General features: G+C 45.1%; 53 non-coding genes and 18 pseudogenes across 53 annotated transcripts; all 71 read right to left on the bottom strand.

Moving 5' to 3' along the window:
- Positions 1-191: 191 nt before the first annotated feature.
- On the bottom strand, positions 192-310 carry LOC137994003 (5S ribosomal RNA). The gene has a single exon (XR_011122114.1). It is a non-coding gene; the product is annotated as a 5S ribosomal RNA (ribosomal RNA).
- Positions 311-561: 251 nt separating this feature from the next.
- LOC137993772 (5S ribosomal RNA) lies at positions 562-680 on the bottom strand. The gene has a single exon (XR_011121923.1). It is a non-coding gene; the product is annotated as a 5S ribosomal RNA (ribosomal RNA).
- Positions 681-930: 250 nt separating this feature from the next.
- Positions 931-1046, bottom strand: LOC137993950 (5S ribosomal RNA; annotated as a pseudogene).
- Positions 1047-1297: 251 nt separating this feature from the next.
- On the bottom strand, positions 1298-1415 carry LOC137993944 (5S ribosomal RNA; annotated as a pseudogene).
- A 252-nt stretch (positions 1416-1667) lies between these two features.
- On the bottom strand, positions 1668-1786 carry LOC137993783 (5S ribosomal RNA). Its single transcript, XR_011121934.1, has one exon. It is a non-coding gene; the product is annotated as a 5S ribosomal RNA (ribosomal RNA).
- Positions 1787-2037: 251 nt separating this feature from the next.
- Positions 2038-2156, bottom strand: LOC137993795 (5S ribosomal RNA). Its single transcript, XR_011121945.1, has one exon. It is a non-coding gene; the product is annotated as a 5S ribosomal RNA (ribosomal RNA).
- A 252-nt stretch (positions 2157-2408) lies between these two features.
- Positions 2409-2528, bottom strand: LOC137993934 (5S ribosomal RNA; annotated as a pseudogene).
- Positions 2529-2779: 251 nt separating this feature from the next.
- On the bottom strand, positions 2780-2898 carry LOC137993938 (5S ribosomal RNA; annotated as a pseudogene).
- A 251-nt stretch (positions 2899-3149) lies between these two features.
- On the bottom strand, positions 3150-3269 carry LOC137993894 (5S ribosomal RNA). Its single transcript, XR_011122038.1, has one exon. It is a non-coding gene; the product is annotated as a 5S ribosomal RNA (ribosomal RNA).
- Positions 3270-3890: 621 nt separating this feature from the next.
- LOC137993807 (5S ribosomal RNA) lies at positions 3891-4009 on the bottom strand. The gene has a single exon (XR_011121956.1). It is a non-coding gene; the product is annotated as a 5S ribosomal RNA (ribosomal RNA).
- Positions 4010-4262: 253 nt separating this feature from the next.
- On the bottom strand, positions 4263-4381 carry LOC137993819 (5S ribosomal RNA). The gene has a single exon (XR_011121967.1). It is a non-coding gene; the product is annotated as a 5S ribosomal RNA (ribosomal RNA).
- Positions 4382-4632: 251 nt separating this feature from the next.
- LOC137993830 (5S ribosomal RNA) lies at positions 4633-4751 on the bottom strand. Its single transcript, XR_011121978.1, has one exon. It is a non-coding gene; the product is annotated as a 5S ribosomal RNA (ribosomal RNA).
- A 252-nt stretch (positions 4752-5003) lies between these two features.
- LOC137993842 (5S ribosomal RNA) lies at positions 5004-5122 on the bottom strand. The gene has a single exon (XR_011121989.1). It is a non-coding gene; the product is annotated as a 5S ribosomal RNA (ribosomal RNA).
- A 251-nt stretch (positions 5123-5373) lies between these two features.
- LOC137993854 (5S ribosomal RNA) lies at positions 5374-5492 on the bottom strand. Its single transcript, XR_011122000.1, has one exon. It is a non-coding gene; the product is annotated as a 5S ribosomal RNA (ribosomal RNA).
- A 251-nt stretch (positions 5493-5743) lies between these two features.
- Positions 5744-5862, bottom strand: LOC137993865 (5S ribosomal RNA). Its single transcript, XR_011122011.1, has one exon. It is a non-coding gene; the product is annotated as a 5S ribosomal RNA (ribosomal RNA).
- Positions 5863-6112: 250 nt separating this feature from the next.
- Positions 6113-6230, bottom strand: LOC137993907 (5S ribosomal RNA). The gene has a single exon (XR_011122051.1). It is a non-coding gene; the product is annotated as a 5S ribosomal RNA (ribosomal RNA).
- A 251-nt stretch (positions 6231-6481) lies between these two features.
- LOC137993877 (5S ribosomal RNA) lies at positions 6482-6600 on the bottom strand. The gene has a single exon (XR_011122022.1). It is a non-coding gene; the product is annotated as a 5S ribosomal RNA (ribosomal RNA).
- Positions 6601-6851: 251 nt separating this feature from the next.
- On the bottom strand, positions 6852-6970 carry LOC137993890 (5S ribosomal RNA). Its single transcript, XR_011122034.1, has one exon. It is a non-coding gene; the product is annotated as a 5S ribosomal RNA (ribosomal RNA).
- A 251-nt stretch (positions 6971-7221) lies between these two features.
- LOC137993908 (5S ribosomal RNA) lies at positions 7222-7339 on the bottom strand. Its single transcript, XR_011122052.1, has one exon. It is a non-coding gene; the product is annotated as a 5S ribosomal RNA (ribosomal RNA).
- A 251-nt stretch (positions 7340-7590) lies between these two features.
- On the bottom strand, positions 7591-7709 carry LOC137993901 (5S ribosomal RNA). The gene has a single exon (XR_011122045.1). It is a non-coding gene; the product is annotated as a 5S ribosomal RNA (ribosomal RNA).
- A 250-nt stretch (positions 7710-7959) lies between these two features.
- LOC137993912 (5S ribosomal RNA) lies at positions 7960-8078 on the bottom strand. The gene has a single exon (XR_011122056.1). It is a non-coding gene; the product is annotated as a 5S ribosomal RNA (ribosomal RNA).
- A 252-nt stretch (positions 8079-8330) lies between these two features.
- Positions 8331-8449, bottom strand: LOC137993924 (5S ribosomal RNA). Its single transcript, XR_011122065.1, has one exon. It is a non-coding gene; the product is annotated as a 5S ribosomal RNA (ribosomal RNA).
- Positions 8450-8700: 251 nt separating this feature from the next.
- LOC137993935 (5S ribosomal RNA) lies at positions 8701-8819 on the bottom strand. Its single transcript, XR_011122066.1, has one exon. It is a non-coding gene; the product is annotated as a 5S ribosomal RNA (ribosomal RNA).
- A 251-nt stretch (positions 8820-9070) lies between these two features.
- Positions 9071-9189, bottom strand: LOC137993887 (5S ribosomal RNA). Its single transcript, XR_011122031.1, has one exon. It is a non-coding gene; the product is annotated as a 5S ribosomal RNA (ribosomal RNA).
- A 251-nt stretch (positions 9190-9440) lies between these two features.
- On the bottom strand, positions 9441-9559 carry LOC137993946 (5S ribosomal RNA). Its single transcript, XR_011122067.1, has one exon. It is a non-coding gene; the product is annotated as a 5S ribosomal RNA (ribosomal RNA).
- A 251-nt stretch (positions 9560-9810) lies between these two features.
- LOC137993955 (5S ribosomal RNA) lies at positions 9811-9929 on the bottom strand. Its single transcript, XR_011122068.1, has one exon. It is a non-coding gene; the product is annotated as a 5S ribosomal RNA (ribosomal RNA).
- Positions 9930-10180: 251 nt separating this feature from the next.
- Positions 10181-10298, bottom strand: LOC137993909 (5S ribosomal RNA). The gene has a single exon (XR_011122053.1). It is a non-coding gene; the product is annotated as a 5S ribosomal RNA (ribosomal RNA).
- A 250-nt stretch (positions 10299-10548) lies between these two features.
- Positions 10549-10666, bottom strand: LOC137993910 (5S ribosomal RNA). Its single transcript, XR_011122054.1, has one exon. It is a non-coding gene; the product is annotated as a 5S ribosomal RNA (ribosomal RNA).
- A 251-nt stretch (positions 10667-10917) lies between these two features.
- LOC137993960 (5S ribosomal RNA) lies at positions 10918-11036 on the bottom strand. The gene has a single exon (XR_011122073.1). It is a non-coding gene; the product is annotated as a 5S ribosomal RNA (ribosomal RNA).
- A 251-nt stretch (positions 11037-11287) lies between these two features.
- On the bottom strand, positions 11288-11406 carry LOC137993970 (5S ribosomal RNA). Its single transcript, XR_011122083.1, has one exon. It is a non-coding gene; the product is annotated as a 5S ribosomal RNA (ribosomal RNA).
- A 250-nt stretch (positions 11407-11656) lies between these two features.
- LOC137993972 (5S ribosomal RNA) lies at positions 11657-11775 on the bottom strand. Its single transcript, XR_011122085.1, has one exon. It is a non-coding gene; the product is annotated as a 5S ribosomal RNA (ribosomal RNA).
- A 251-nt stretch (positions 11776-12026) lies between these two features.
- LOC137993929 (5S ribosomal RNA) lies at positions 12027-12144 on the bottom strand (annotated as a pseudogene).
- A 251-nt stretch (positions 12145-12395) lies between these two features.
- On the bottom strand, positions 12396-12514 carry LOC137993981 (5S ribosomal RNA). Its single transcript, XR_011122093.1, has one exon. It is a non-coding gene; the product is annotated as a 5S ribosomal RNA (ribosomal RNA).
- Positions 12515-12764: 250 nt separating this feature from the next.
- LOC137993982 (5S ribosomal RNA) lies at positions 12765-12883 on the bottom strand. The gene has a single exon (XR_011122094.1). It is a non-coding gene; the product is annotated as a 5S ribosomal RNA (ribosomal RNA).
- Positions 12884-13134: 251 nt separating this feature from the next.
- LOC137993911 (5S ribosomal RNA) lies at positions 13135-13252 on the bottom strand. Its single transcript, XR_011122055.1, has one exon. It is a non-coding gene; the product is annotated as a 5S ribosomal RNA (ribosomal RNA).
- Positions 13253-13502: 250 nt separating this feature from the next.
- Positions 13503-13621, bottom strand: LOC137993951 (5S ribosomal RNA; annotated as a pseudogene).
- A 251-nt stretch (positions 13622-13872) lies between these two features.
- LOC137993913 (5S ribosomal RNA) lies at positions 13873-13990 on the bottom strand. Its single transcript, XR_011122057.1, has one exon. It is a non-coding gene; the product is annotated as a 5S ribosomal RNA (ribosomal RNA).
- Positions 13991-14241: 251 nt separating this feature from the next.
- Positions 14242-14360, bottom strand: LOC137993983 (5S ribosomal RNA). The gene has a single exon (XR_011122095.1). It is a non-coding gene; the product is annotated as a 5S ribosomal RNA (ribosomal RNA).
- Positions 14361-14611: 251 nt separating this feature from the next.
- Positions 14612-14730, bottom strand: LOC137993984 (5S ribosomal RNA). Its single transcript, XR_011122096.1, has one exon. It is a non-coding gene; the product is annotated as a 5S ribosomal RNA (ribosomal RNA).
- A 251-nt stretch (positions 14731-14981) lies between these two features.
- Positions 14982-15099, bottom strand: LOC137993914 (5S ribosomal RNA). Its single transcript, XR_011122058.1, has one exon. It is a non-coding gene; the product is annotated as a 5S ribosomal RNA (ribosomal RNA).
- Positions 15100-15350: 251 nt separating this feature from the next.
- LOC137993915 (5S ribosomal RNA) lies at positions 15351-15468 on the bottom strand. The gene has a single exon (XR_011122059.1). It is a non-coding gene; the product is annotated as a 5S ribosomal RNA (ribosomal RNA).
- Positions 15469-15719: 251 nt separating this feature from the next.
- On the bottom strand, positions 15720-15838 carry LOC137993985 (5S ribosomal RNA). The gene has a single exon (XR_011122097.1). It is a non-coding gene; the product is annotated as a 5S ribosomal RNA (ribosomal RNA).
- Positions 15839-16088: 250 nt separating this feature from the next.
- On the bottom strand, positions 16089-16207 carry LOC137993986 (5S ribosomal RNA). The gene has a single exon (XR_011122098.1). It is a non-coding gene; the product is annotated as a 5S ribosomal RNA (ribosomal RNA).
- A 250-nt stretch (positions 16208-16457) lies between these two features.
- Positions 16458-16575, bottom strand: LOC137993916 (5S ribosomal RNA). The gene has a single exon (XR_011122060.1). It is a non-coding gene; the product is annotated as a 5S ribosomal RNA (ribosomal RNA).
- Positions 16576-16826: 251 nt separating this feature from the next.
- Positions 16827-16945, bottom strand: LOC137993987 (5S ribosomal RNA). The gene has a single exon (XR_011122099.1). It is a non-coding gene; the product is annotated as a 5S ribosomal RNA (ribosomal RNA).
- A 251-nt stretch (positions 16946-17196) lies between these two features.
- On the bottom strand, positions 17197-17315 carry LOC137993988 (5S ribosomal RNA). Its single transcript, XR_011122100.1, has one exon. It is a non-coding gene; the product is annotated as a 5S ribosomal RNA (ribosomal RNA).
- Positions 17316-17566: 251 nt separating this feature from the next.
- LOC137993905 (5S ribosomal RNA) lies at positions 17567-17685 on the bottom strand. The gene has a single exon (XR_011122049.1). It is a non-coding gene; the product is annotated as a 5S ribosomal RNA (ribosomal RNA).
- Positions 17686-17936: 251 nt separating this feature from the next.
- LOC137993989 (5S ribosomal RNA) lies at positions 17937-18055 on the bottom strand. Its single transcript, XR_011122101.1, has one exon. It is a non-coding gene; the product is annotated as a 5S ribosomal RNA (ribosomal RNA).
- A 251-nt stretch (positions 18056-18306) lies between these two features.
- LOC137993991 (5S ribosomal RNA) lies at positions 18307-18425 on the bottom strand. The gene has a single exon (XR_011122102.1). It is a non-coding gene; the product is annotated as a 5S ribosomal RNA (ribosomal RNA).
- Positions 18426-18676: 251 nt separating this feature from the next.
- LOC137993942 (5S ribosomal RNA) lies at positions 18677-18794 on the bottom strand (annotated as a pseudogene).
- Positions 18795-19045: 251 nt separating this feature from the next.
- On the bottom strand, positions 19046-19163 carry LOC137993943 (5S ribosomal RNA; annotated as a pseudogene).
- Positions 19164-19414: 251 nt separating this feature from the next.
- On the bottom strand, positions 19415-19533 carry LOC137993952 (5S ribosomal RNA; annotated as a pseudogene).
- A 250-nt stretch (positions 19534-19783) lies between these two features.
- On the bottom strand, positions 19784-19903 carry LOC137993931 (5S ribosomal RNA; annotated as a pseudogene).
- A 251-nt stretch (positions 19904-20154) lies between these two features.
- LOC137993930 (5S ribosomal RNA) lies at positions 20155-20272 on the bottom strand (annotated as a pseudogene).
- Positions 20273-20524: 252 nt separating this feature from the next.
- On the bottom strand, positions 20525-20643 carry LOC137993993 (5S ribosomal RNA). The gene has a single exon (XR_011122104.1). It is a non-coding gene; the product is annotated as a 5S ribosomal RNA (ribosomal RNA).
- A 252-nt stretch (positions 20644-20895) lies between these two features.
- Positions 20896-21014, bottom strand: LOC137993994 (5S ribosomal RNA). The gene has a single exon (XR_011122105.1). It is a non-coding gene; the product is annotated as a 5S ribosomal RNA (ribosomal RNA).
- Positions 21015-21265: 251 nt separating this feature from the next.
- Positions 21266-21384, bottom strand: LOC137993888 (5S ribosomal RNA). Its single transcript, XR_011122032.1, has one exon. It is a non-coding gene; the product is annotated as a 5S ribosomal RNA (ribosomal RNA).
- A 251-nt stretch (positions 21385-21635) lies between these two features.
- LOC137993889 (5S ribosomal RNA) lies at positions 21636-21754 on the bottom strand. Its single transcript, XR_011122033.1, has one exon. It is a non-coding gene; the product is annotated as a 5S ribosomal RNA (ribosomal RNA).
- Positions 21755-22005: 251 nt separating this feature from the next.
- Positions 22006-22128, bottom strand: LOC137993922 (5S ribosomal RNA; annotated as a pseudogene).
- Positions 22129-22378: 250 nt separating this feature from the next.
- On the bottom strand, positions 22379-22501 carry LOC137993923 (5S ribosomal RNA; annotated as a pseudogene).
- Positions 22502-22752: 251 nt separating this feature from the next.
- LOC137993891 (5S ribosomal RNA) lies at positions 22753-22871 on the bottom strand. Its single transcript, XR_011122035.1, has one exon. It is a non-coding gene; the product is annotated as a 5S ribosomal RNA (ribosomal RNA).
- Positions 22872-23122: 251 nt separating this feature from the next.
- LOC137993892 (5S ribosomal RNA) lies at positions 23123-23241 on the bottom strand. Its single transcript, XR_011122036.1, has one exon. It is a non-coding gene; the product is annotated as a 5S ribosomal RNA (ribosomal RNA).
- A 251-nt stretch (positions 23242-23492) lies between these two features.
- On the bottom strand, positions 23493-23612 carry LOC137993949 (5S ribosomal RNA; annotated as a pseudogene).
- A 251-nt stretch (positions 23613-23863) lies between these two features.
- Positions 23864-23981, bottom strand: LOC137993917 (5S ribosomal RNA). Its single transcript, XR_011122061.1, has one exon. It is a non-coding gene; the product is annotated as a 5S ribosomal RNA (ribosomal RNA).
- A 251-nt stretch (positions 23982-24232) lies between these two features.
- LOC137993995 (5S ribosomal RNA) lies at positions 24233-24351 on the bottom strand. The gene has a single exon (XR_011122106.1). It is a non-coding gene; the product is annotated as a 5S ribosomal RNA (ribosomal RNA).
- Positions 24352-24602: 251 nt separating this feature from the next.
- Positions 24603-24725, bottom strand: LOC137993925 (5S ribosomal RNA; annotated as a pseudogene).
- Positions 24726-24976: 251 nt separating this feature from the next.
- Positions 24977-25095, bottom strand: LOC137993996 (5S ribosomal RNA). Its single transcript, XR_011122107.1, has one exon. It is a non-coding gene; the product is annotated as a 5S ribosomal RNA (ribosomal RNA).
- A 250-nt stretch (positions 25096-25345) lies between these two features.
- On the bottom strand, positions 25346-25463 carry LOC137993937 (5S ribosomal RNA; annotated as a pseudogene).
- A 250-nt stretch (positions 25464-25713) lies between these two features.
- On the bottom strand, positions 25714-25832 carry LOC137993940 (5S ribosomal RNA; annotated as a pseudogene).
- Positions 25833-26083: 251 nt separating this feature from the next.
- Positions 26084-26202, bottom strand: LOC137993997 (5S ribosomal RNA). Its single transcript, XR_011122108.1, has one exon. It is a non-coding gene; the product is annotated as a 5S ribosomal RNA (ribosomal RNA).
- A 252-nt stretch (positions 26203-26454) lies between these two features.
- On the bottom strand, positions 26455-26573 carry LOC137993936 (5S ribosomal RNA; annotated as a pseudogene).
- Between the last annotated feature and the right edge of the window lie 635 nt (positions 26574-27208).

The following is a 27208-nucleotide window of genomic DNA, read 5'->3' on the forward strand; positions in this document are numbered from 1 at the left end:
GAGTGAAAACCCCCTTTGCCTTCCCTTCAGACTGCAAAGAATGTTCAATTAATAGGCCATCAACCAGTTACATTGTGACGACAACTTTAACATTTGTCGCGCGCGAAAATTCAGTGCTCATGCAATGTGGACAAGCAAGAAAATAACAACTCATGAATCAACCATAAACTAAAAGCAATCAATAAAGTAGAAGCCTACAACACGAGGAATTCCCAAGCGGTCACCCAGCGAAGTACTACTCTCGCCCTACAGGATTTGACTGCGGGGATCGGACGGGACCCGGTTTTTTGCCTGTGGTATGGTCGTAGACGGAAGAATACAAGCTCTAGTTGTATGTGTGATTTGTTTTCGTCTAGCCAAGCGAGAAAGCGAGTGAAAACCCCCCTTGCCTTCCCTTCAGACTGCAAAGAATGTTCAATTAATAGGCCATCAACCAGTTACATTGTGACGACAACTTTAACATTTGTCGCGCGCGAAAATTCAGTGCTCATGCAATGTGGACAAGCAAGAAAATAACAACTCATGAATCAACCATAAACTAAAAGCAATCAATAAAGTAGAAGCCTACAACACGAGGAATTCCCAAGCGGTCACCCAGCGAAGTACTACTCTCGCCCTACAGGATTTGACTGCGGGGATCGGACGGGACCCGGTTTTTTGCCTGTGGTATGGTCGTAGACGGAAGAATACAAGCTCTAGTTGTATGTGTGATTTGTTTTCGTCTAGCCAAGCGAGAAAGCGAGTGAAAACCCCCTTGCCTTCCCTTCAGACTGCAAAGAATGTTCAATTAATAGGCCATCAACCAGTTACATTGTGACGACAACTTTAACATTTGTCGCGCGCGAAAATTCAGTGCTCATGCAATGTGGACAAGCAAGAAAATAACAACTCATGAATCAACCATAAACTAAAAGCAATCAATAAAGTAGAAGCCTACAACACGAGGAATTCCCAAGCGGTCACCCAGCGAAGTACTACTCTCGCCCTACAAGATTGACTGCGGGGATCGGACGGGACCCGGTTTTTGCCTGTGGTAGGTCGTAGACGGAAGAATACAAGCTCTAGTTGTATGTGTGATTTGTTTTCGTCTAGCCAAGCGAGAAAGCGAGTGAAAACCCCCCTTGCCTTCCCTTCAGACTGCAACGAATGTTCAATTAATAGGCCATCAACCAGTTACATTGTGACGACAACTTTAACATTTGTCGCGCGCGAAAATTCAGTGCTCATGCAATGTGGACAAGCAAGAAAAAAACAACTCATGAATCAACCATAAACTAAAAGCAATCAATAAAGTAGAAGCCTACAACACGAGGAATTCCCAAGCGGTCACCCAGCGAACCACTACTCTCGCCCTACAGGATTGACTGCGGGGATCGGACGGGACCCGGTTTTTTGCCTGTGGTATGGTCGTAGACGGAAGAATACAAGCTCTAGTTGTATGTGTGATTTGTTTTCGTCTAGCCAAGCGAGAAAGCGAGTGAAAACCCCCCTTGCCTTCCCTTCAGACTGCAAAGAATGTTCAATTAATAGGCCATCAACCAGTTACATTGTGACGACAACTTTAACATTTGTCGCGCGCGAAAATTCAGTGCTCATGCAATGTGGAACAAGCAAGAAAATAACAACTCATGAATCAACCATAAACTAAAAGCAATCAATAAAGTAGAAGCCTACAACACGAGGAATTCCCAAGCGGTCACCCAGCGAAGTACTACTCTCGCCCTACAGGATTTGACTGCGGGGATCGGACGGGACCCGGTTTTTTGCCTGTGGTATGGTCGTAGACGGAAGAATACAAGCTCTAGTTGTATGTGTGATTTGTTTTCGTCTAGCCAAGCGAGAAAGCGAGTGAAAACCCCCCTTGCCTTCCCTTCAGACTGCAAAGAATGTTCAATTAATAGGCCATCAACAGTTACATTGTGACGACAACTTTAACATTGTCGCGCGCGAAAAAATTCAGTGCTCATGCAATGTGGACAAGCAAGAAAATAACAACTCATGAATCAACCATAAACTAAAAGCAATCAATAAAGTAGAAGCCTACAACACGAGGAATTCCCAAGCGGTCACCCAGCGAAGTACTACTCTCGCCCTACAGGATTTGACTGCGGGGATCGGACGGGACCCGGTTTTTTGCCTGTGGTATGGTCGTAGACGGAAGAATACAAGCTCTAGTTGTATGTGTGATTTGTTTTCGTCTAGCCAAGCGAGGAAAGCGAGTGAAAACCCCCTTGCCTTCCCTTCAGACTGCAAAGAATGTTCAATTAATAGGCCATCAACCAGTTACATTGTGACGACAACTTTAACATTTGTCGCGCGCGAAAAATTCAGTGCTCATGCAATGTGGACAAGCAAGAAAATAACAACTCATGAATCAACCATAAACTAAAAGCAATCAATAAAGTAGAAGCCTACCAACGCGAGGAATTCCCAAGCGGTCACCCAGCGAAGTACTACTCTCGCCCTACAGGATTTGACTGCGGGGATCGGACGGGACCCGGTTTTTTGCCTGTGGTATGGTCGTAGACGGAAGAATACAAGCTCTAGTTGTATGTGTGATTTGTTTTCGTCTAGCCAAGCGAGAAAGCGAGTGAAAACCCCCCTTGCCTTCCCTTCAGACTGCAAAGAATGTTCAATTAATAGGCCATCAACCAGTTACATTGTGACGACAACTTTAACATTTGTCGCGCGCGAAAAATCAGTGCTCATGCAATGTGGACAAGCAAGAAAATAACAACTCATGAATCAACCATAAACTAAAAGCAATCAATAAAGTAGAAGCCTACAACACGAGGAATTCCCAAGCGGTCACCCAGCGAAGTACTACTCTCGCCATACAGGATTTGACTGCGGGGATCGTACGGGACCCGGTTGTTAGCCTGTGGTATGGTCGTAGACGGAAGAATACAAGCTCTAGTTGTATGTGTGATTTGTTTTCGTCTAGCCAAGCGAGAAAGCGAGTGAAAACCCCCCTTGCCTTCCCTTCAGACTGCAAAGAATGTTCAATTAATAGGCCATCAACCAGTTACATTGTGACGACAACTTTAACATTTGTCGCGCGCGAAAATTCAGTGCTCATGCAATGTGGACAAGCAAGAAAATAACAACTCATGAATCAACCATAAACTAAAAGCAATCAATAAAGTAGAAGCCTACAACACGAGGAATTCCCAAGCGGTCACCCAGCGAAGTACTACTCTCGCCCTACAGGATTTGACTGCGGGGATCGGGACGGGACCCGGTTTTTTGCCTGTGGTATGGTCGTAGACGGAAGAAATACAAGCTCTAGTTGTATGTGTGATTTGTTTTCGTCTAGCCAAGCGAGAAAGCGAGTGAAAACCCCCCTTGCCTTCCCTTCAGACTGCAAAGAATGTCAATTAATAGGCCATCAACCAGTTACATTGTGACGACAACTTTAACATTTGTCGCGCGCGAAAATTCAGTGCTCATGCAATGTGGACAAGCAAGAAAATAACAACTCATGAATCAAACCATAAACTAAAAGCAATCAATAAAGTATAAGCCAACAACACTAGGAATTCCAAAGCGGACACCCAGCGAATTACAACTCTCTACCAACAGGAATTGACTGCGGCGATCGGACGGGACCCGGTTTTTTGTCTGTGGTATTGTCGTAGACTGATGAATACACTCTCTAGTTGTAGGTGTTATTTGTTTTCGTCTAGCCTAGCGAGAAAGCGAGTGAAAACCCCCTTGCCTTCCCTTCAGACTGCAAAGAATGTTCAATTAATAGGCCATCAACCAGTTACATTGTGACGACAACTTTAACATTTGTCGCGCGCGAAAATTCAGTGCTCATGCAATGTGGACAAGCAAGAAAATAACAACTCATGAATCAACCATAAACTAAAAGCAATCAATAAAGTAGAAGCCTACAACACGAGGAATTCCCAAGCGGTCACCCAGCGAAGTACTACTCTCGCCCTACAGGATTTGACTGCGGGGATCGGACGGGACCCGGTTTTTTGCCTGTGGTATGGTCGTAGACGGAAGAATACAAGCTCTAGTTGTATGTGTGATTTGTTTTCGTCTAGCCAAGCGAGGAAAGCGAGTGAAAACCCCCCTTGCCTTCCCTTCAGACTGCAAAGAATGTTCAATTAATAGGCCATCAACCAGTTACATTGTGACGACAACTTTAACATTTGTCGCCGCGCGAAAATTCAGTGCTCATGCAATGTGGACAAGCAAGAAAATAACAACTCATGAATCAACCATAAACTAAAAGCAATCAATAAAGTAGAAGCCTACAACACGAGGAATTCCCAAGCGGTCACCCAGCGAAGTACTACTCTCGCCCTACAGGATTTGACTGCGGGGATCGGACGGGACCCGGTTTTTTGCCTGTGGTATGGTCGTAGACGGAAGAATACAAGCTCTAGTTGTATGTGTGATTTGTTTTCGTCTAGCCAAGCGAGAAAGCGAGTGAAAACCCCCCTTGCCTTCCCTTCAGACTGCAAAGAATGTTCAATTAATAGGCCATCAACCAGTTACATTGTGACGACAACTTTAACATTTGTCGCGCGCGAAAATTCAGTGCTCATGCAATGTGGACAAGCAAGAAAATAACAACTCATGAATCAACCATAAACTAAAAGCAATCAATAAAGTAGAAGCCTACAACACGAGGAATTCCCAAGCGGTCACCCAGCGAAGTACTACTCTCGCCCTACAGGATTTGACTGCGGGGATCGGACGGGACCCGGTTTTTTGCCTGTGGTATGGTCGTAGACGGAAGAATACAAGCTCTAGTTGTATGTGTGATTTGTTTTCGTCTAGCCAAGCGAGGAAAGCGAGTGAAAACCCCCCTTGCCTTCCCTTCAGACTGCAAAGAATGTTCAATTAATAGGCCATCAACCAGTTACATTGTGACGACAACTTTAACATTTGTCGCGCGCGAAAATTCAGTGCTCATGCAATGTGGACAAGCAAGAAAATAACAACTCATGAATCAACCATAAACTAAAAGCAATCAATAAAGTAGAAGCCTACAACACGAGGAATTCCCAAGCGGTCACCCAGCGAAGTACTACTCTCGCCCTACAGGATTTGACTGCGGGGATCGGACGGGACCCGGTTTTTTGCCTGTGGTATGGTCGTAGACGGAAGAATACAAGCTCTAGTTGTATGTGTGATTTGTTTTCGTCTAGCCAAGCGAGGAAAGCGAGTGAAAACCCCCTTGCCTTCCCTTCAGACTGCAAAGAATGTTCAATTAATAGGCCATCAACCAGTTACATTGTGACGACAACTTTAACATTTGTCGCGCGCGAAAATTCAGTGCTCATGCAATGTGGACAAGCAAGAAAATAACAACTCATGAATCAACCATAAACTAAAAGCAATCAATAAAGTAGAAGCCTACAACACGAGGAATTCCCAAGCGGTCACCCAGCGAAGTACTACTCTCGCCCTACAGGATTTGACTGCGGGGATCGGACGGGACCCGGTTTTTTGCCTGTGGTATGGTCGTAGACGGAAGAATACAAGCTCTAGTTGTATGTGTGATTTGTTTTCGTCTAGCCAAGCGAGAAAGCGAGTGAAAACCCCCCTTGCCTTCCCTTCAGACTGCAAAGAATGTTCAATTAATAGGCCATCAAACAGTTACATTGTGACGACAACTTTAACATTTGTCGCGCGCGAAAATTCAGTGCTCATGCAATGTGGACAAGCAAGAAAATAACAACTCATGAATCAACCATAAACTAAAAGCAATCAATAAAGTAGAAGCCTACAACACGAGGAATTCCCAAGCGGTCACCCAGCGAAGTACTACTCTCGCCCTACAGGATTTGACTGCGGGGATCGGACGGGACCCGGTTTTTTGCCTGTGGTATGGTCGTAGACGGAAGAATACAAGCTCTAGTTGTATGTGTGATTTGTTTTCGTCTAGCCAAGCGAGAAAGCGAGTGAAAACCCCCTTGCCTTCCCTTCAGACTGCAAAGAATGTTCAATTAATAGGCCATCAACCAGTTACATTGTGACGACAACTTTAACATTTGTCGCGCGCGAAAATTCAGTGCTCATGCAATGTGGACAAGCAAGAAAATAACAACTCATGAATCAACCATAAACTAAAAGCAATCAATAAAGTAGAAGCCTACAACACGAGGAATTCCCAAGCGGTCACCCAGCGAAGTACTACTCTCGCCCTACAGGATTTGACTGCGGGGATCGGACGGGACCCGGTTTTTGCCTGTGGTATGGTCGTAGACGGAAGAATACAAGCTCTAGTTGTATGTGTGATTTGTTTTCGTCTAGCCAAGCGAGGAAAGCGAGTGAAAACCCCCTTGCCTTCCCTTCAGACTGCAAAGAATGTTCAATTAATAGGCCATCAACCAGTTACATTGTGACGACAACTTTAACATTTGTCGCGCGCGAAAATTCAGTGCTCATGCAATGTGGACAAGCAAGAAAATAACAACTCATGAATCAACCATAAACTAAAAGCAATCAATAAAGTAGAAGCCTACAACACGAGGAATTCCCAAGCGGTCACCCAGCGAAGTACTACTCTCGCCCTACAGGATTTGACTGCGGGGATCGGACGGGACCCGGTTTTTTGCCTGTGGTATGGTCGTAGACGGAAGAATACAAGCTCTAGTTGTATGTGTGATTTGTTTTCGTCTAGCCAAGCGAGAAAGCGAGTGAAAACCCCCCTTGCCTTCCCTTCAGACTGCAAAGAATGTTCAATTAATAGGCCATCAACCAGTTACATTGTGACGACAACTTTAACATTTGTCGCGCGCGAAAATTCAGTGCTCATGCAATGTGGACAAGCAAGAAAATAACAACTCATGAATCAACCATAAACTAAAAGCAATCAATAAAGTAGAAGCCTACAACACGAGGAATTCCCAAGCGGTCACCCAGCGAAGTACTACTCTCGCCCTACAGGATTTGACTGCGGGGATCGGACGGGACCCGGTTTTTTGCCTGTGGTATGGTCGTAGACGGAAGAATACAAGCTCTAGTTGTATGTGTGATTTGTTTTCGTCTAGCCAAGCGAGGAAAGCGAGTGAAAACCCCCTTGCCTTCCCTTCAGACTGCAAAGAATGTTCAATTAATAGGCCATCAACCAGTTACATTGTGACGACAACTTTAACATTTGTCGCGCGCGAAAATTCAGTGCTCATGCAATGTGGACAAGCAAGAAAATAACAACTCATGAATCAACCATAAACTAAAAGCAATCAATAAAGTAGAAGCCTACAACACGAGGAATTCCCAAGCGGTCACCCAGCGAAGTACTACTCTCGCCCTACAGGATTTGACTGCGGGGATCGGACGGGACCCGGTTTTTGCCTGTGGTATGGTCGTAGACGGAAGAATACAAGCTCTAGTTGTATGTGTGATTTGTTTTCGTCTAGCCAAGCGAGAAAGCGAGTGAAAACCCCCCTTGCCTTCCCTTCAGACTGCAAAGAATGTTCAATTAATAGGCCATCAACCAGTTACATTGTGACGACAACTTTAACATTTGTCGCGCGCGAAAATTCAGTGCTCATGCAATGTGGACAAGCAAGAAAATAACAACTCATGAATCAACCATAAACTAAAAGCAATCAATAAAGTAGAAGCCTACAACACGAGGAATTCCCAAGCGGTCACCCAGCGAAGTACTACTCTCGCCCTACAGGATTTGACTGCGGGGATCGGACGGGACCCGGTTTTTTGCCTGTGGTATGGTCGTAGACGGAAGAATACAAGCTCTAGTTGTATGTGTGATTTGTTTTCGTCTAGCCAAGCGAGAAAGCGAGTGAAAACCCCCCTTGCCTTCCCTTCAGACTGCAAAGAATGTTCAATTAATAGGCCATTAACCAATACATTGTGACGACAACTTTAACATTTGTCGCGCGCGAAAATTCAGTGCTCATGCAATGTGGACAAGCAAGAAAATAACAACTCATGAATCAACCATAAACTAAAAGCAATCAATAAAGTAGAAGCCTACAACACGAGGAATTCCCAAGCGGTCACCCAGCGAAGTACTACTCTCGCCCTACAGGATTTGACTGCGGGGATCGGACGGGACCCGGTTTTTTGCCTGTGGTATGGTCGTAGACGGAAGAATACAAGCTCTAGTTGTATGTGTGATTTGTTATCGTCTAGCCAAGCGAGGAAAGCGAGTGAAAACCCCCCTTGCCTTCCCTTCAGACTGCAAAGAATGTTCAATTAATAGGCCATCAACCAGTTACATTGTGACGACAACTTTAACATTTGTCGCGCGCGAAAATTCAGTGCTCATGCAATGTGGACAAGCAAGAAAATAACAACTCATGAATCAACCATAAACTAAAAGCAATCAATAAAGTAGAAGCCTACAACACGAGGAATTCCCAAGCGGTCACCCAGCGAAGTACTACTCTCGCCCTACAGGATTTGACTGCGGGGATCGGACGGGACCCGGTTTTTTGCCTGTGGTATGGTCGTAGACGGAAGAATACAAGCTCTAGTTGTATGTGTGATTTGTTTTCGTCTAGCCAAGCGAGAAAGCGAGTGAAAACCCCCCTTGCCTTCCCTTCAGACTGCAAAGAATGTTCAATTAATAGGCCATCAACCAGTTACATTGTGACGACAACTTTAACATTTGTCGCGCGCGAAAATTCAGTGCTCATGCAATGTGGACAAGCAAGAAAATAACAACTCATGAATCAACCATAAACTAAAAGCAATCAATAAAGTAGAAGCCTACAACACGAGGAATTCCCAAGCGGTCACCCAGCGAAGTACTACTCTCGCCCTACAGGATTTGACTGCGGGGATCGGACGGGACCCGGTTTTTTGCCTGTGGTATGGTCGTAGACGGAAGAATACAAGCTCTAGTTGTATGTGTGATTTGTTTTCGTCTAGCCAAGCGAGAAAGCGAGTGAAAACCCCCCTTGCCTTCCCTTCAGACTGCAAAGAATGTTCAATTAATAGGCCATCAACCAGTTACATTGTGACGACAACTTTAACATTTGTCGCGCGCGAAAATTCAGTGCTCATGCAATGTGGACAAGCAAGAAAATAACAACTCATGAATCAACCATAAACTAAAAGCAATCAATAAAGTAGAAGCCTACAACACGAGGAATTCCCAAGCGGTCACCCAGCGAAGTACTACTCTCGCCCTACAGGATTTGACTGCGGGGATCGGACGGGACCCGGTTTTTCGCCTGTGGTATGGTCGTAGACGGAAGAATACAAGCTCTAGTTGTATGTGTGATTTGTTTTCGTCTAGCCAAGCGAGAAAGCGAGTGAAAACCCCCCTTGCCTTCCCTTCAGACTGCAAAGAATGTTCAATTAATAGGCCATCAACCAGTTACATTGTGACGACAACTTTAACATTTGTCGCGCGCGAAAATTCAGTGCTCATGCAATGTGGACAAGCAAGAAAATAACAACTCATGAATCAACCATAAACTAAAAGCAATCAATAAAGTAGAAGCCTACAACACGAGGAATTCCCAAGCGGTCACCCAGCGAAGTACTACTCTCGCCCTACAGGATTTGACTGCGGGGATCGGACGGGACCCGGTTTTTTGCCTGTGGTATGGTCGTAGACGGAAGAATACAAGCTCTAGTTGTATGTGTGATTTGTTTTCGTCTAGCCAAGCGAGAAAGCGAGTGAAAACCCGGCTTTGACTCTCTTCCGACTGCAAAGAATGTTCAATTAATAGGCCATCAACCAGTTACATTGTGACGACAACTTTAACATTTGTCGCGCGCGAAAATTCAGTGCTCATGCAATGTGGACAAGCAAGAAAATAACAACTCATGAATCAACCATAAACTAAAAGCAATCAATAAAGTAGAAGCCTACAACACGAGGAATTCCCAAGCGGTCACCCAGCGAAGTACTACTCTCGCCCTACAGGATTTGACTGCGGGGATCGGACGGGACCCGGTTTTTTGCCTGTGGTATGGTCGTAGACGGAAGAATACAAGCTCTAGTTGTATGTGTGATTTGTTTTCGTCTAGCCAAGCGAGAAAGCGAGTGAAAACCCCCCTTGCCTTCCCTTCAGACTGCAAAGAATGTTCAATTAATAGGCCATCAACCAGTTACATTGTGACGACAACTTTAACATTTGTCGCGCGCGAAAATTCAGTGCTCATGCAATGTGGACAAGCAAGAAAATAACAACTCATGAATCAACCATAAACTAAAAGCAATCAATAAAGTAGAAGCCTACAACACGAGGAATTCCCAAGCGGTCACCCAGCGAAGTACTACTCTCGCCCTACAGGATTTGACTGCGGGGATCGGACGGGACCCGGTTTTTGCCTGTGGTATGGTCGTAGACGGAAGAATACAAGCTCTAGTTGTATGTGTGATTTGTTTTCGTCTAGCCAAGCGAGAAAGCGAGTGAAAACCCCCTTGCCTTCCCTTCAGACTGCAAAGAATGTTCAATTAATAGGCCATCAACCAGTTACATTGTGACGACAACTTTAACATTTGTCGCGCGCGAAAATTCAGTGCTCATGCAATGTGGACAAGCAAGAAAATAACAACTCATGAATCAACCATAAACTAAAAGCAATCAATAAAGTAGAAGCCTACAACACGAGGAATTCCCAAGCGGTCACCCAGCGAAGTACTACTCTCGCCCTACAGGATTTGACTGCGGGGATCGGACGGGACCCGGTTTTTGCCTGTGGTATGGTCGTAGACGGAAGAATACAAGCTCTAGTTGTATGTGTGATTTGTTTTCGTCTAGCCAAGCGAGAAAGCGAGTGAAAACCCCCCTTGCCTTCCCTTCAGACTGCAAAGAATGTTCAATTAATAGGCCATCAACCAGTTACATTGTGACGACAACTTTAACATTTGTCGCGCGCGAAAATTCAGTGCTCATGCAATGTGGACAAGCAAGAAAATAACAACTCATGAATCAACCATAAACTAAAAGCAATCAATAAAGTAGAAGCCTACAACACGAGGAATTCCCAAGCGGTCACCCAGCGAAGTACTACTCTCGCCCTACAGGATTTGACTGCGGGGATCGGACGGGACCCGGTTTTTTGCCTGTGGTATGGTCGTAGACGGAAGAATACAAGCTCTAGTTGTATGTGTGATTTGTTTTCGTCTAGCCAAGCGAGAAAGCGAGTGAAAACCCCCCTTGCCTTCCCTTCAGACTGCAAAGAATGTTCAATTAATAGGCCATCAACCAGTTACATTGTGACGACAACTTTAACATTTGTCGCGCGCGAAAATTCAGTGCTCATGCAATGTGGACAAGCAAGAAAATAACAACTCATGAATCAACCATAAACTAAAAGCAATCAATAAAGTAGAAGCCTACAACACGAGGAATTCCCAAGCGGTCACCCAGCGAAGTACTACTCTCGCCCTACAGGATTTGACTGCGGGGATCGGACGGGACCCGGTTTTTTGCCTGTGGTATGGTCGTAGACGGAAGAATACAAGCTCTAGTTGTATGTGTGATTTGTTTTCGTCTAGCCAAGCGAGAAAGCGAGTGAAAACCCCCTTGCCTTCCCTTCAGACTGCAAAGAATGTTCAATTAATAGGCCATCAACCAGTTACATTGTGACGACAACTTTAACATTTGTCGCGCGCGAAAATTCAGTGCTCATGCAATGTGGACAAGCAAGAAAATAACAACTCATGAATCAACCATAAACTAAAAGCAATCAATAAAGTAGAAGCCTACAACACGAGGAATTCCCAAGCGGTCACCCAGCGAAGTACTACTCTCGCCCTACAGGATTTGACTGCGGGGATCGGACGGGACCCGGTTTTTTGCCTGTGGTATGGTCGTAGACGGAAGAATACAAGCTCTAGTTGTATGTGTGATTTGTTTTCGTCTAGCCAAGCGAGAAAGCGAGTGAAAACCCCCCTTGCCTTCCCTTCAGACTGCAAAGAATGTTCAATTAATAGGCCATCAACCAGTTACATTGTGACGACAACTTTAACATTTGTCGCGCGCGAAAATTCAGTGCTCATGCAATGTGGACAAGCAAGAAAATAACAACTCATGAATCAACCATAAACTAAAAGCAATCAATAAAGTAGAAGCCTACAACACGAGGAATTCCCAAGCGGTCACCCAGCGAAGTACTACTCTCGCCCTACAGGATTTGACTGCGGGGATCGGACGGGACCCGGTTGTGGCCTGTGGTATGGTCGTAGACGGAAGAATACAAGCTCTAGTTGTATGTGTGATTTGTTTTCGTCTAGCCAAGCGAGAAAGCGAGTGAAAACCCCCCTTGCCTTCCCTTCAGACTGCAAAGAATGTTCAATTAATAGGCCATCAACCAGTTACATTGTGACGACAACTTTAACATTTGTCGCGCGCGAAAATTCAGTGCTCATGCAATGTGGACAAGCAAGAAAATAACAACTCATGAATCAACCATAAACTAAAAGCAATCAATAAAGTAGAAGCCTACAACACGAGGAATTCCCAAGCGGTCACCCAGCGAAGTACTACTCTCGCCCTACAGGATTTGACTGCGGGGATCGGACGGGACCCGGTTTTTTGCCTGTGGTATGGTCGTAGACGGAAGAATACAAGCTCTAGTTGTATGTGTGATTTGTTTTCGTCTAGCCAAGCGAGAAAGCGAGTGAAAACCCCCTTGCCTTCCCTTCAGACTGCAAAGAATGTTCAATTAATAGGCCATCAACCAGTTACATTGTGACGACAACTTTAACATTTGTCGCGCGCGAAAATTCAGTGCTCATGCAATGTGGACAAGCAAGAAAATAACAACTCATGAATCAACCATAAACTAAAAGCAATCAATAAAGTAGAAGCCTACAACACGAGGAATTCCCAAGCGGTCACCCAGCGAAGTACTACTCTCGCCCTACAGGATTTGACTGCGGGGATCGGACGGGACCCGGTTTTTTGCCTGTGGTATGGTCGTAGACGGAAGAATACAAGCTCTAGTTGTATGTGTGATTTGTTTTCGTCTAGCCAAGCGAGAAAGCGAGTGAGTGACCCCCGTGCCGACCCTTCAGACTGCAAAGAATGTTCAATTAATAGGCCATCAACCAGTTACATTGTGACGACAACTTTAACATTTGTCGCGCGCGAAAATTCAGTGCTCATGCAATGTGGACAAGCAAGAAAATAACAACTCATGAATCAACCATAAACTAAAAGCAATCAATAAAGTAGAAGCCTACAACACGAGGAATTCCCAAGCGGTCACCCAGCGAAGTACTACTCTCGCCCTACAGGATTTGACTGCGGGGATCGGACGGGACCCGGTTTTTGCCTGTGGTATGGTCGTAGACGGAAGAATACAAGCTCTAGTTGTATGTGTGATTTGTTTTCGTCTAGCCAAGCGAGAAAGCGAGTGAAAACCCCCTTGCCTTCCCTTCAGACTGCAAAGAATGTTCAATTAATAGGCCATCAACCAGTTACATTGTGACGACAACTTTAACATTTGTCGCGCGCGAAAATTCAGTGCTCATGCAATGTGGACAAGCAAGAAAATAACAACTCATGAATCAACCATAAACTAAAAGCAATCAATAAAGTAGAAGCCTACAACACGAGGAATTCCCAAGCAGTCACCCAGCGAATTACTCCTCGCGCCCTACAGGCTTTCACTGCGGGGCTCGGTCGGGACCGGGTTTTTTGCCTGTGGTATGGTCGTAGACGGAAGGATACAAGCTCTCGTTGTATGTGCGATTTGTTTTCGTCTAGCCAAGCGAGAAAGCGAGTGAAAAACCCCCCTTGCCTTCCTTCAGACTGCAAAGAATGTTCAATTAATAGGCCATCAACCAGTTACATTGTGACGACAACTTTAACATTTGTCGCGCGCGAAAATTCAGTGCTCATGCAATGTGGACAAGCAAGAAAATAACAACTCATGAATCAACCATAAACTAAAAGCAATCAATAAAGTAGAAGCCTACAACACGAGGAATTCCCAAGCGGTCACCCAGCGAAGTACTACTCTCGCCCTACAGGATTTGACTGCGGGGATCGGACGGGACCCGGTTTTTGCCTGTGGTATGGTCGTAGACGGAAGAATACAAGCTCTAGTTGTATGTGTGATTTGTTTTCGTCTAGCCAAGCGAGAAAGCGAGTGAAAACCCCCCTTGCCTTCCCTTCAGACTGCAAAGAATGTTCAATTAATAGGCCATCAACCAGTTACATTGTGACGACAACTTTAACATTTGTCGCGCGCGAAAATTCAGTGCTCATGCAATGTGGACAAGCAAGAAAATAACAACTCATGAATCAACCATAAACTAAAAGCAATCAATAAAGTAGAAGCCTACAACACGAGGAATTCCCAAGCGGTCACCCAGCGAAGTACTACTCTCGCCCTACAGGATTTGACTGCGGGGATCGGACGGGACCCGGTTTTTTGCCTGTGGTATGGTCGTAGACGGAAGAATACAAGCTCTAGTTGTATGTGTGATTTGTTTTCGTCTAGCCAAGCGAGAAAGCGAGTGAAAACCCCCCTTGCCTTCCCTTCAGACTGCAAAGAATGTTCAATTAATAGGCCATCAACCAGTTACATTGTGACGACAACTTTAACATTTGTCGCGCGCGAAAATTCAGTGCTCATGCAATGTGGACAAGCAAGAAAATAACAACTCATGAATCAACCATAAACTAAAAGCAATCAATAAAGTAGAAGCCTACAACACGAGGAATTCCCAAGCGGTCACCCAGCGAAGTACTACTCTCGCCCTACAGGATTTGACTGCGGGGATCGGACGGGACCCGGTTTTTTGCCTGTGGTATGGTCGTAGACGGAAGAATACAAGCTCTAGTTGTATGTGTGATTTGTTTTCGTCTAGCCAAGCGAGAAAGCGAGTGAACCCCCCCCTTGCCTTCCCTTCAGACTGCAAAGAATGTTCAATTAATAGGCCATCAACCAGTTACATTGTGACGACAACTTTAACATTTGTCGCGCGCGAAAATTCAGTGCTCATGCAATGTGGACAAGCAAGAAAATAACAACTCATGAATCAACCATAAACTAAAAGCAATCAATAAAGTAGAAGCCTACAACACGAGGAATTCCCAAGCGGTCACCCAGCGAAGTACTACTCTCGCCCTACAGGATTTGACTGCGGGGATCGGACGGGACCCGGTTTTTGCCTGTGGTATGGTCGTAGACGGAAGAATACAAGCTCTAGTTGTATGTGTGATTTGTTTTCGTCTAGCCAAGCGAGAAAGCGAGTGAAAACCCCCCTTGCCTTCCCTTCAGACTGCAAAGAATGTTCAATTAATAGGCCATCAACCAGTTACATTGTGACGACAACTTTAACATTTGTCGCGCGCGAAAATTCAGTGCTCATGCAATGTGGACAAGCAAGAAAATAACAACTCATGAATCAACCATAAACTAAAAGCAATCAATAAAGTAGAAGCCTACAACACGAGGAATTCCCAAGCGGTCACCCAGCGAAGTACTACTCTCGCCCTACAGGATTTGACTGCGGGGATCGGACGGGACCCGGTTTTTGCCTGTGGTATGGTCGTAGACGGAAGAATACAAGCTCTAGTTGTATGTGTGATTTGTTTTCGTCTAGCCAAGCGAGAAAGCGAGTGAAAACCCCCCTTGCCTTCCCTTCAGACTGCAAAGAATGTTCAATTAATAGGCCATCAACCAGTTACATTGTGACGACAACTTTAACATTTGTCGCGCGCGAAAATTCAGTGCTCATGCAATGTGGACAAGCAAGAAAATAACAACTCATGAATCAACCATAAACTAAAAGCAATCAATAAAGTAGAAGCCTACAACACGAGGAATTCCCAAGCGGTCACCCAGCGAAGTACTACTCTCGCCCTACAGGATTTGACTGCGGGGATCGGACGGGACCCGGTTTTTTGCCTGTGGTATGGTCGTAGACGGAAGAATACAAGCTCTAGTTGTATGTGTGATTTGTTTTCGTCTAGCCAAGCGAGAAAGCGAGTGAAAACCCCCTTGCCTTCCCTTCAGACTGCAAAGAATGTTCAATTAATAGGCCATCAACCAGTTACATTGTGACGACAACTTTAACATTTGTCGCGCGCGAAAATTCAGTGCTCATGCAATGTGGACAAGCAAGAAAATAACAACTCATGAATCAACCATAAACTAAAAGCAATCAATAAAGTAGAAGCCTACAACACGAGGAATTCCCAAGCGGTCACCCAGCGAAGTACTACTCTCGCCCTACAGGATTTGACTGCGGGGATCGGACGGGACCCGGTTTTTTGCCTGTGGTATGGTCGTAGACGGAAGAATACAAGCTCTAGTTGTATGTGTGATTTGTTTTCGTCTAGCCAAGCGAGAAAGCGAGTGAAAACCCCCTTGCCTTCCCTTCAGACTGCAAAGAATGTTCAATTAATAGGCCATCAACCAGTTACATTGTGACGACAACTTTAACATTTGTCGCGCGCGAAAATTCAGTGCTCATGCAATGTGGACAAGCAAGAAAATAACAACTCATGAATCAACCATAAACTAAAAGCAATCAATAAAGTAGAAGCCTACAACACGAGGAATTCCCAAGCGGTCACCCAGCGAAGTACTACTCTCGCCCTACAGGATTTGACTGCGGGGATCGGACGGGACCCGGTTTTTGCCTGTGGTATGGTCGTAGACGGAAGAATACAAGCTCTAGTTGTATGTGTGATTTGTTTTCGTCTAGCCAAGCGAGAAAGCGAGTGAAAACCCCCCTTGCCTTCCCTTCAGACTGCAAAGAATGTTCAATTAATAGGCCATCAACCAGTTACATTGTGACGACAACTTTAACATTTGTCGCGCGCGAAAATTCAGTGCTCATGCAATGTGGACAAGCAAGAAAATAACAACTCATGAATCAACCATAAACTAAAAGCAATCAATAAAGTAGAAGCCTACAACACGAGGAATTCCCAAGCGGTCACCCAGCGAAGTACTACTCTCGCCCTACAGGATTTGACTGCGGGGATCGGACGGGACCCGGTTTTTTGCCTGTGGTATGGTCGTAGACGGAAGAATACAAGCTCTAGTTGTATGTGTGATTTGTTTTCGTCTAGCCAAGCGAGAAAGCGAGTAAAAACCCCCCTTGCCTTCCCTTCAGACTGCAAAGAATGTTCAATTAATAGGCCATCAACCAGTTACATTGTGACGACAACTTTAACATTTGTCGCGCGCGAAAATTCAGTGCTCATGCAATGTGGACAAGCAAGAAAATAACAACTCATGAATCAACCATAAACTAAAAGCAATCAATAAAGTAGAAGCCTACAACACGAGGAATTCCCAAGCGGTCACCCAGCGAAGTACTACTCTCGCCCTACAGGATTTGACTGCGGGGATCGGACGGGACCCGGTTTTTTGCCTGTGGTATGGTCGTAGACGGAAGAATACAAGCTCTAGTTGTATGTGTGATTTGTTTTCGTCTAGCCAAGCGAGAAAGCGAGTGAAAACCCCCCTTGCCTTCCCTTCAGACTGCAAAGAATGTTCAATTAATAGGCCATCAACCAGTTACATTGTGACGACAACTTTAACATTTGTCGCGCGCGAAAATTCAGTGCTCATGCAATGTGGACAAGCAAGAAAATAACAACTCATGAATCAACCATAAACTAAAAGCAATCAATAAAGTAGAAGCCTACAACACGAGGAATTCCATAGCGGTCACCCAGCGAAGTACTACTCTCGCCCTACAGGATTTGACTGCGGGGATCGGACGGGACCCGGTTTTTTGCCTGTGGTATGGTCGTAGACGGAAGAATACAAGCTCTAGTTTTATGTGTGATTTGTTTTCGTCTAGCCAAGCGAGAAAGCGAGTGAAAACCCCCCTTGCCTTCCCTTCAGACTGCAAAGAATGTTCAATTAATAGGCCATCAACCAGTTACATTGTGACGACAACTTTAACATTTGTCGCGCGCGAAAATTCAGTGCTCATGCAATGTGGACAAGCAAGAAAATAACAACTCATGAATCAACCATAAACTAAAAGCAATCAATAAAGTAGAAGCCTACAACACGAGGAATTCCCAAGCGGTCACCCAGCGAAGTACTACTCTCGCCCTACAGGATTTGACTGCGGGGATCGGACGGGACCCGGTTTTTTGCCTGTGGTATGGTCGTAGACGGAAGAATACAAGCTCTAGTTGTATGTGTGATTTGTTTTCGTCTAGCCAAGCGAGAAAGCGAGTGAAAACCCCCCTTGCCTTCCCTTCAGACTGCAAAGAATGTTCAATTAATAGGCCATCAACCAGTTACATTGTGACGACAACTTTAACATTTGTCGCGCGCGAAAATTCAGTGCTCATGCAATGTGGACAAGCAAGAAAATAACAACTCATGAATCAACCATAAACTAAAAGCAATCAATAAAGTAGAAGCCTACAACACGAGGAATTCCCAAGCGGTCACCCAGCGAAGTACTACTCTCGCCCTACAGGATTTGACTGCGGGGATCGGACGGGACCCGGTTTTTTGCCTGTGGTATGGTCGTAGACGGAAGAATACAAGCTCTAGTTGTATGTGTGATTTGTTTTCGTCTAGCCAAGCGAGAAAGCGAGTGAAAATCCCCCTTGCCTTCCCTTCAGACTGCAAAGAATGTTCAATTAATAGGCCATCAACCAGTTACATTGTGACGACAACTTTAACATTTGTCGCGCGCGAAAATTCAGTGCTCATGCAATGTGGACAAGCAAGAAAATAACAACTCATGAATCAACCATAAACTAAAAGCAATCAATCAAGTAGAAGGCTACAACACGAGGAATCCCAAGGGGTCACCCAGCGAAGTACTACTCTCGCCCTACAGGATTTGACTGCGGGGATCGGACGCGACCCGGTTTTTTGCCTGTGGTATGGTCGTAGACGGAAGAATACAAGCTCTAGTTGTATGTGTGATTTGTTTTCGTCTAGCCAAGCGAGAAAGCGAGTGAAAATCCCCCTTGCCTTCCCTTCAGACTGCAAAGAATGTTCAATTAATAGGCCATCAACCAGTTACATTGTGACGACAACTTTAACATTTGTCGCGCGCGAAAATTCAGTGCTCATGCAATGTGGACAAGCAAGAAAATAACAACTCATGAATCAACCATAAACTAAAAGCAATCAATAAAGTAGAAGCCTACAACACGAGGAATTCCCAAGCGGTCACCCAGCGAAGTACTACTCTCGCCCTAAAGGATTTGACTGCGGGATCGGACGGGACCCGGTTTTTCGCCTGTGGTATGGTCGTAGACGGAAGAATACAAGCTCTAGTTGTATGTGTGATTTGTTATCGTCTAGCCAAGCGAGAAAGCGAGTGAAAATTCCCCTTGCCTTCCCTTCAGACTGCAAAGAATGTTCAATTAATAGGCCATCAACCAGTTACATTGTGACGACAACTTTAACATTTGTCGCGCGCGAAAATTCAGTGCTCATGCAATGTGGACAAGCAAGAAAATAACAACTCATGAATCAACCATAAACTAAAAGCAATCAATAAAGTAGAAGCCTACAACACGAGGAATTCCCAAGCGGTCACCCAGCGAAGTACTACTCTCGCCCTACAGGATTTGACTGCGGGGATCGGACGGGACCCGGTAAGTTGGCTGGTGAATGCTCGTAGACGGAAGAATAAAAGCTCTAGTTGGATGTGTGATTTGTTTTCGTCTGGCCAAGCGAGAAAGCGAGTGAAAATCCCCTTGCCTTCCCTTCAGACTGCAAAGAATGTTCAATTAATAGGCCATCAACCAGTTACATTGTGACGACAACTTTAACATTTGTCGCGCGCGAAAATTCAGTGCTCATGCAATGTGCACAAGCAAGGAAATAACAACTCATGAATCAACCATAAACTAAAAGCAATCAATAAAGTAGAAGCCTACAACACGAGGAATTCCCAAGCGGTCACCCAGCGAAGTACTACTCTCGCCCTACAGGATTTGACTGCGGGGATCGGACGGGACCCGTTTTTTATGCCTGTGGTATGGTCGTAGACGGAAGAATACAAGCTCTAGTTGTATGTGTGATTTGTTTTCGTCTAGCCAAGCGAGAAAGCGAGTGAAAATCCCCCTTGCCTTCCCTTCAGACTGCAAAGAATGTTCAATTAATAGGCCATCAACCAGTTACATTGTGACGACAACTTTAACATTTGTCGCGCGCGAAAATTCAGTGCTCATGCAATGTGGACAAGCAAGAAAATAACAACTCATGAATCAACCATAAACTAAAAGCAATCAATAAAGTAGAAGCCTACAACACGAGGAATTCCCAAGCGGTCACCCAGCGAAGTACTACTCTCGCCCTACAGGATTTGACTGTGGGGATCGGACGGGACCCGGTTTTTGCCTGTGGTATGGTCGTAGACGGAAGAATACAAGCTCTAGTTGTATGTGTGATTTGTTTTCGTCTAGCCAAGCGAGAAAGCGAGTGAAAATCCCCCTTGCCTTCCCTTCAGACTGCAAAGAATGTTCAATTAAATAGGCCATCAACCAGTTACATTGTGACGACAACTTTAACATTTGTCGCGCGCGAAAATTCAGTGCTCATGCAATGTGGACAAGCAAGAAAATAACAACTCATGAATCAACCATAAACTAAAAGCAATCAATAAAGTAGAAGCCTACAACACGAGGAATTCCCAAGCGGTCACCCAGCGAAGTACTACTCTCGCCCTACAGGATTTGACTGCGGGGATCGGACGGGACCCGGTTTTTTGCCTGTGGTATGGTCGTAGACGGAAGAATACAAGCTCTAGTTGTATGTGTGATTTGTTTTCGTCTAGCCAAGCGGAGAAAGCGAGTGAACACTCCCCTTGCCTTCCCTTCAGACTGCAAAGAATGTTCAATTAATAGGCCATCAACCAGTTACATTGTGACGACAACTTTAACATTTGTCGCGCGCGAAAATTCAGTGCTCATGCAATGTGGACAAGCAAGAAAATAACAACTCATGAATCAACCATAAACTAAAAGCAATCAATAAAGTAGAAGCCTACAACACGAGGAATTCCCAAGCGGTCACCCAGCGAAGTACTACTCTCGCCCTACAGGATTTGACTGCGGGGATCGGACGGGACCCGGTTTTTTGCCTGTGGTATGGTCGTAGACGGAAGAATACAAGCTCTAGTTGTATGTGTGATTTGTTTTCGTCTAGCCAAGCGAGAAAGCGAGTGAAAACCCCCCTTGCCTTCCCTTCAGACTGCAAAGAATGTTCAATTAATAGGCCATCAACCAGTTACATTGTGACGACAACTTTAACATTTGTCGCGCGCGAAAATTCAGTGCTCATGCAATGTGGACAAGCAAGAAAATAACAACTCATGAATCAACCATAAACTAAAAGCAATCAATAAAGTAGAAGCCTACAACACGAGGAATTCCCAAGCGGTCACCCAGCGAAGTACTACTCTCGCCCTACAGGATTTGACTGCGGGGATCGGACGGGACCCGGTTTTTCGCCTGTGGTATGGTCGTAGACGGAAGAATACAAGCTCTAGTTGTATGTGTGATTTGTTTTCGTCTAGCCAAGCGAGAAAGCGAGTGAAAATCCCCCTTGCCTTCCCTTCAGACTGCAAAGAATGTTCAATTAATAGGCCATCAACCAGTTACATTGTGACGACAACTTTAACATTTGTCGCGCGCGAAAATTCAGTGCTCATGCAATGTGGACAAGCAAGAAAATAACAACTCATGAATCAACCATAAACTAAAAGCAATCAATAAAGTAGAAGCCTACAACACGAGGAATTCCCAAGCGGTCACCCAGCGAAGTACTACTCTCGCCCTACAGGATTTGACTGCGGGGATCGGACGGGACCCGGTTTTTCGCCTGTGGTATGGTCGTAGACGGAAGAATACAAGCTCTAGTTGTATGTGTGATTTGTTTTCGTCTAGCCAAGCGAGAAAGCGAGTGAAAATCCCCCTTGCCTTCCCTTCAGACTGCAAAGAATGTTCAATTAATAGGCCATCAACCAGTTACATTGTGACGACAACTTTAACATTTGTCGCGCGCGAAAATTCAGTGCTCATGCAATGTGGACAAGCAAGAAAATAACAACTCATGAATCAACCATAAACTAAAAGCAATCAATAAAGTAGAAGCCTACAACACGAGGAATTCCCAAGCGGTCACCCAGCGAAGTACTACTCTCGCCCTACAGGATTTGACTGCGGGGATCGGACGGGACCCGGTTAATTTTTCGCCTGTGGTATGGTCGTAGACGGAAGAATACAAGCTCTAGTTGTATGTGTGATTTGTTTTCGTCTAGCCAAGCGAGAAAGCGAGTGAAAATCCCCCTTGCCTTCCCTTCAGACTGCAAAGAATGTTCAATTAATAGGCCATCAACCAGTTACATTGTGACGACAACTTTAACATTTGTCGCGCGCGAAAATTCAGTGCTCATGCAATGTGGACAAGCAAGAAATAACAACTCATGAATCAACCATAAACTAAAAGCAATCAATAAAGTAGAAGCCTACAACACGAGGAATTCCCAAGCGGTCACCCAGCGAAGTACTACTCTCGCCCTACAGGATTTGACTGCGGGGATCGGACGGGACCCGGTTAATTTTTCGCCTGTGGTATGGTCGTAGACGGAAGAATACAAGCTCTAGTTGTATGTGTGATTTGTTGTCGTCTAGCCAAGCGGGAAAGCGAGTGAAAATCCACCTTGCCTTCCCTTCAGACTGCAAAGAATGTTCAATTAATAGGCCATCAACCAGTTACATTGTGACGACAACTTTAACATTTGTCGCGCGCGAAAATTCAGTGCTCATGCAATGTGGACAAGCAAGAAAATAACAACTCATGAATCAACCATAAACTAAAAGCAATCAATAAAGTAGAAGCCTACAACACGAGGAATTCCCAAGCGGTCACCCAGCGAAGTACTACTCTCGCCCTACAGGATTTGACTGCGGGGATCGGACGGGACCCGGTTTTTCGCCTGTGGTATGGTCGTAGACGGAAGAATACAAGCTCTAGTTGTATGTGTGATTTGTTTTCGTCTAGCCAAGCGAGAAAGCGAGTGAAAATCCCCCTTGCCTTCCCTTCAGACTGCAAAGAATGTTCAATTAATAGGCCATCATACAGTTACATTGTGACGACAACTTTAACATTTGTCGCGCGCGAAAATTCAGTGCTCATGCAATGTGGACAAGCAAGAAAATAACAACTCATGAATCAACCATAAACTAAAAGCAATCAATAAAGTAGAAGCCTACAACACGAGGAATTCCCAAGCGGTCACCCAGCGAAGTACTACTCTCGCCCTACAGGATTTGACTGCGGGGATCGGACGGGACCCGGTTTTTCGCCTGTGGTATGGTCGTAGACGGAAGAATACAAGCTCTAGTTGTATGTGTGATTTGTTGTCGTCTAGCCAAGCGAGAAAGCGAGTGAAAATCCCCCTTGCCTTCCCTTCAGACTGCAAAGAATGTTCAATTAATAGGCCATCAACCAGTTACATTGTGACGACAACTTTAACATTTGTCGCGCGCGAAAATTCAGTGCTCATGCAATGTGGACAAGCAAGAAAATAACAACTCATGAATCAACCATAAACTAAAAGCAATCAATAAAGTAGAAGCCTACAAAAAAAACGAATTCCCAAGCGGTCACCCAGCGAAGTACTACTCTCGCCCTACAGGATTTGACTGCGGGGATCGGACGGGACCCGGTTTTTCGCCTGTGGTATGGTCGTAGACGGAAGAATACAAGCTCTAGTTGTATGTGTGATTTGTTTTCGTCTAGCCAAGCGAGAAAGCGAGTGAAAATCCCCCTTGCCTTCCCTTCAGACTGCAAAGAATGTTCAATTAATAGGCCATCAACCAGTTACATTGTGACGACAACTTTAACATTTGTCGCGCGCGAAAATTCAGTGCTCATGCAATGTGGACAAGCAAGAAAATAACAACTCATGAATCAACCATAAACTAAAAGCAATCAATAAAGTAGAAGCCTACAACACGAGGAATTCCCAAGCGGTCACCCAGCGAAGTACTACTCTCGCCCTACAGGATTTGACTGCGGGGATCGGACGGGACCCGGTTTTTGCCTGTGGTATGGTCGTAGACGGAAGAATACAAGCTCTAGTTGTATGTGTGATTTGTTTTCGTCTAGCCAAGCGAGAAAGCGAGTGAAAATCCCCCTTGCCTTCCCTTCAGACTGCAAAGAATGTTCAATTAATAGGCCATCAACCAGTTACATTGTGACGACAACTTTAACATTTGTCGCGCGCGAAAATTCAGTGCTCATGCAATGTGGACAAGCAAGAAAATAACAACTCATGAATCAACCATAAACTAAAAGCAATCAATAAAGTAGAAGCCTACAACACGAGGAATTCCCAAGCGGTCACCCAGCGAAGTACTACTCTCGCCCTACAGGATTTGACTGCGGGGATCGGACGGGACCCGGTTTTTTGCCTGTGGTATGGTCGTAGACGGAAGAATACAAGCTCTAGTTGTATGTGTGATTTGTTTTCGTCTAGCCAAGCGAGAAAGCGAGTGAAAATCCCCCTTGCCTTCCCTTCAGACTGCAAAGAATGTTCAATTAATAGGCCATCAACCAGTTACATTGTGACGACAACTTTAACATTTGTCGCGCGCGAAAATTCAGTGCTCATGCAATGTGGACAAGCAAGAAAATAACAACTCATGAATCAACCATAAACTAAAAGCAATCAATAAAGTAGAAGCCTACAACACGAGGAATTCCCAAGCGGTCACCCAGCGAAGTACTACTCTCGCCCTACAGGATTTGACTGCGGGGATCGGACGGGACCCGGTTAATTTTTCGCCTGTGGTATGGTCGTAGACGGAAGAATACAAGCTCTAGTTGTATGTGTGATTTGTTTTCGTCTAGCCAAGCGAGAAAGCGAGTGAAAATCCCCCTTGCCTTCCCTTCAGACTGCAAAGAATGTTCAATTAATAGGCCATCAACCAGTTACATTGTGACGACAACTTTAACATTTGTCGCGCGCGAAAATTCAGTGCTCATGCAATGTGGACAAGCAAGAAAATAACAACTCATGAATCAACCATAAACTAAAAGCAATCAATAAAGTAGAAGCCTACAACACGAGGAATTCCCAAGCGGTCACCCAGCGAAGTACTACTCTCGCCCTACAGGATTTGACTGCGGGGATCGGACGGGACCCGGTTTTTTGCCTGTGGTATGGTCGTAGACGGAAGAATACAAGCTCTAGTTGTATGTGTGATTTGTTTTCGTCTAGCCAAGCGAGAAAGCGAGTGAAAATCCCCCTTGCCTTCCCTTCAGACTGCAAAGAATGTTCAATTAATAGGCCATCAACCAGTTACATTGTGACGACAACTTTAACATTTGTCGCGCGCGAAAATTCAGTGCTCATGCAATATGGACAAGCAAGAAATAACAACTCATGAATCAACCAGAAACTAAAAGCAATCAATAAAGTAGAAGCCTACAACACGAGGAATTCCCAGCGGTCACCCAGCGACGTACTACTCTCGCCCTACAGGATTTGACTGCGGGGATCGGACGGGACCCGGTTTTTCGCCTGTGGTATGGTCGTAGACGGAAGAATACAAGCTCTAGTTGTATGTGTGATTTGTTTTCGTCTAGCCAAGCGAGAAAGCGAGTGAAAATCCCTTGCCTTCCCTTCAGACTGCAAAGAATGTTCAATTAATAGGCCATCAACCAGTTACATTGTGACGACAACTTTAACATTTGTCGCGCGCGAAAAATTCAGTGCTCATGCAATGTGGACAAGCAAGAAAATAACAACTCATGAATCAACCATAAACTAAAAGCAATCAATAAAGTAGAAGCCTACAACACGAGGAATTCCCAAGCGGTCACCCAGCGAAGTACTACTCTCGCCCTACAGGATTTGAACTGCGGGGATCGGACGGGACCCGTTTTTTGCCTGTGGTATGGTCGTAGACGGAAGAATACAAGCTCTAGTTGTATGTGTGATTTGCTTTCGTCGAGCACAGCGAGAAAGCGAGTGAAACCCCCCCATGCCTTCCCTTCAGAAAGCAAAGAATGTTCAATTAATAGGCCATCAACCAGTTACATTGTGACGACAACTTTAACATTTGTCGCGCGCGAAAATTCCAGTGCTAATGCAATGTGGACAAGCAAGAAAAATAACAACTCATGAATCAACCATAAACTAAACAATCAATAAAGTAGAAGCCTACAACACGAGGAATTCCCAAGCGGTCACCCAGCGAAGTACTACTCTCGCCCTACAGGATTTGACTGCGGGGATCGGACGGGACCCGGTTTTTTGCCTGTGGTATGGTCGTAGACGGAAGAATACAAGCTCTAGTTGTATGTGTGATTTGTTTACGTCTAGACAAGCGAGAAAGCGAGTGAAAACCCCCCTTGCCTTCAATTCAGACTGCAAAGAATGTTCAATTAATAGGCCATCAACCAGTTACATTGTGACGACAACTTTAACATTTGTCGCGCGCGAAAATTCAGTGCTCATGCAATGTGGACAAGCAAGAAAAATAACAACTCATGAATCAACCATAAACTAAAAGCAATCAATAAAGTAGAAGCCTACAACACGAGGAATTCCCAAGCGGTCACCCAGCGAAGTACTACTCTCGCCCTACAGGATTTGACTGCGGGGATCGGACCGGAACCGGTTTTTTGCCTGTGGTATGGTCGTAGACGGAAGAATACAAGCTCTAGTTGTATGTGTGATTTGTTTTCGTCTAGCCAAGCGAGAAAGCGAGTGAACACCCCCCTGCCTTCCCTTCAGACTGCAAAGAATGTTCAATTAATAGGCCATCAACCAGTTACATTGTGACGACAACTTTAACATTTGTCGCGCGCGAAAATTGACAGTTGCTCATGCAATGTGGACAATACGCAAGAAAAAATTAACCAGAACTCATGAATCAAACCCATAAATCTAAAAGGCAATCACCTATAAGTAGGAAGCCTTTTACAACACGAGGAATTCTTCCAAGCGCGTCACCCAGCGAAGGTACTACTCATCGCACCATCTAGCAGGGGGATTTGCGTATTGGCTCCGGTGTTGGGGGCCACTGCGGGGATCGGTGACGGGACCGGTGTTTTGCCTGTCGGTATGGTAGTAGACGGAAGAATACAAGATCTAGTTGTATGTGTGATTTGTTTTCGTCTTTAGCCCCCAAGCGACGCGAAAGGCGAGGGTGAAAACCCCCCCTGCGTTGTCTTCAGACTGCAAAAGGAAGTTCAATTAATAAGGCCATCAAACAGTTACATTGCTGACGACAACTTTAACATTTGTCGCCAGACCGCGAAAATTCAGTGCTCATGCAAT

The sequence above is a fragment of the Montipora foliosa genome, chromosome 2, assembly GCF_036669935.1.
Source record: "Montipora foliosa isolate CH-2021 chromosome 2, ASM3666993v2, whole genome shotgun sequence".
In the NCBI taxonomy this organism is placed as follows: Eukaryota; Metazoa; Cnidaria; class Anthozoa; order Scleractinia; family Acroporidae; genus Montipora; species Montipora foliosa.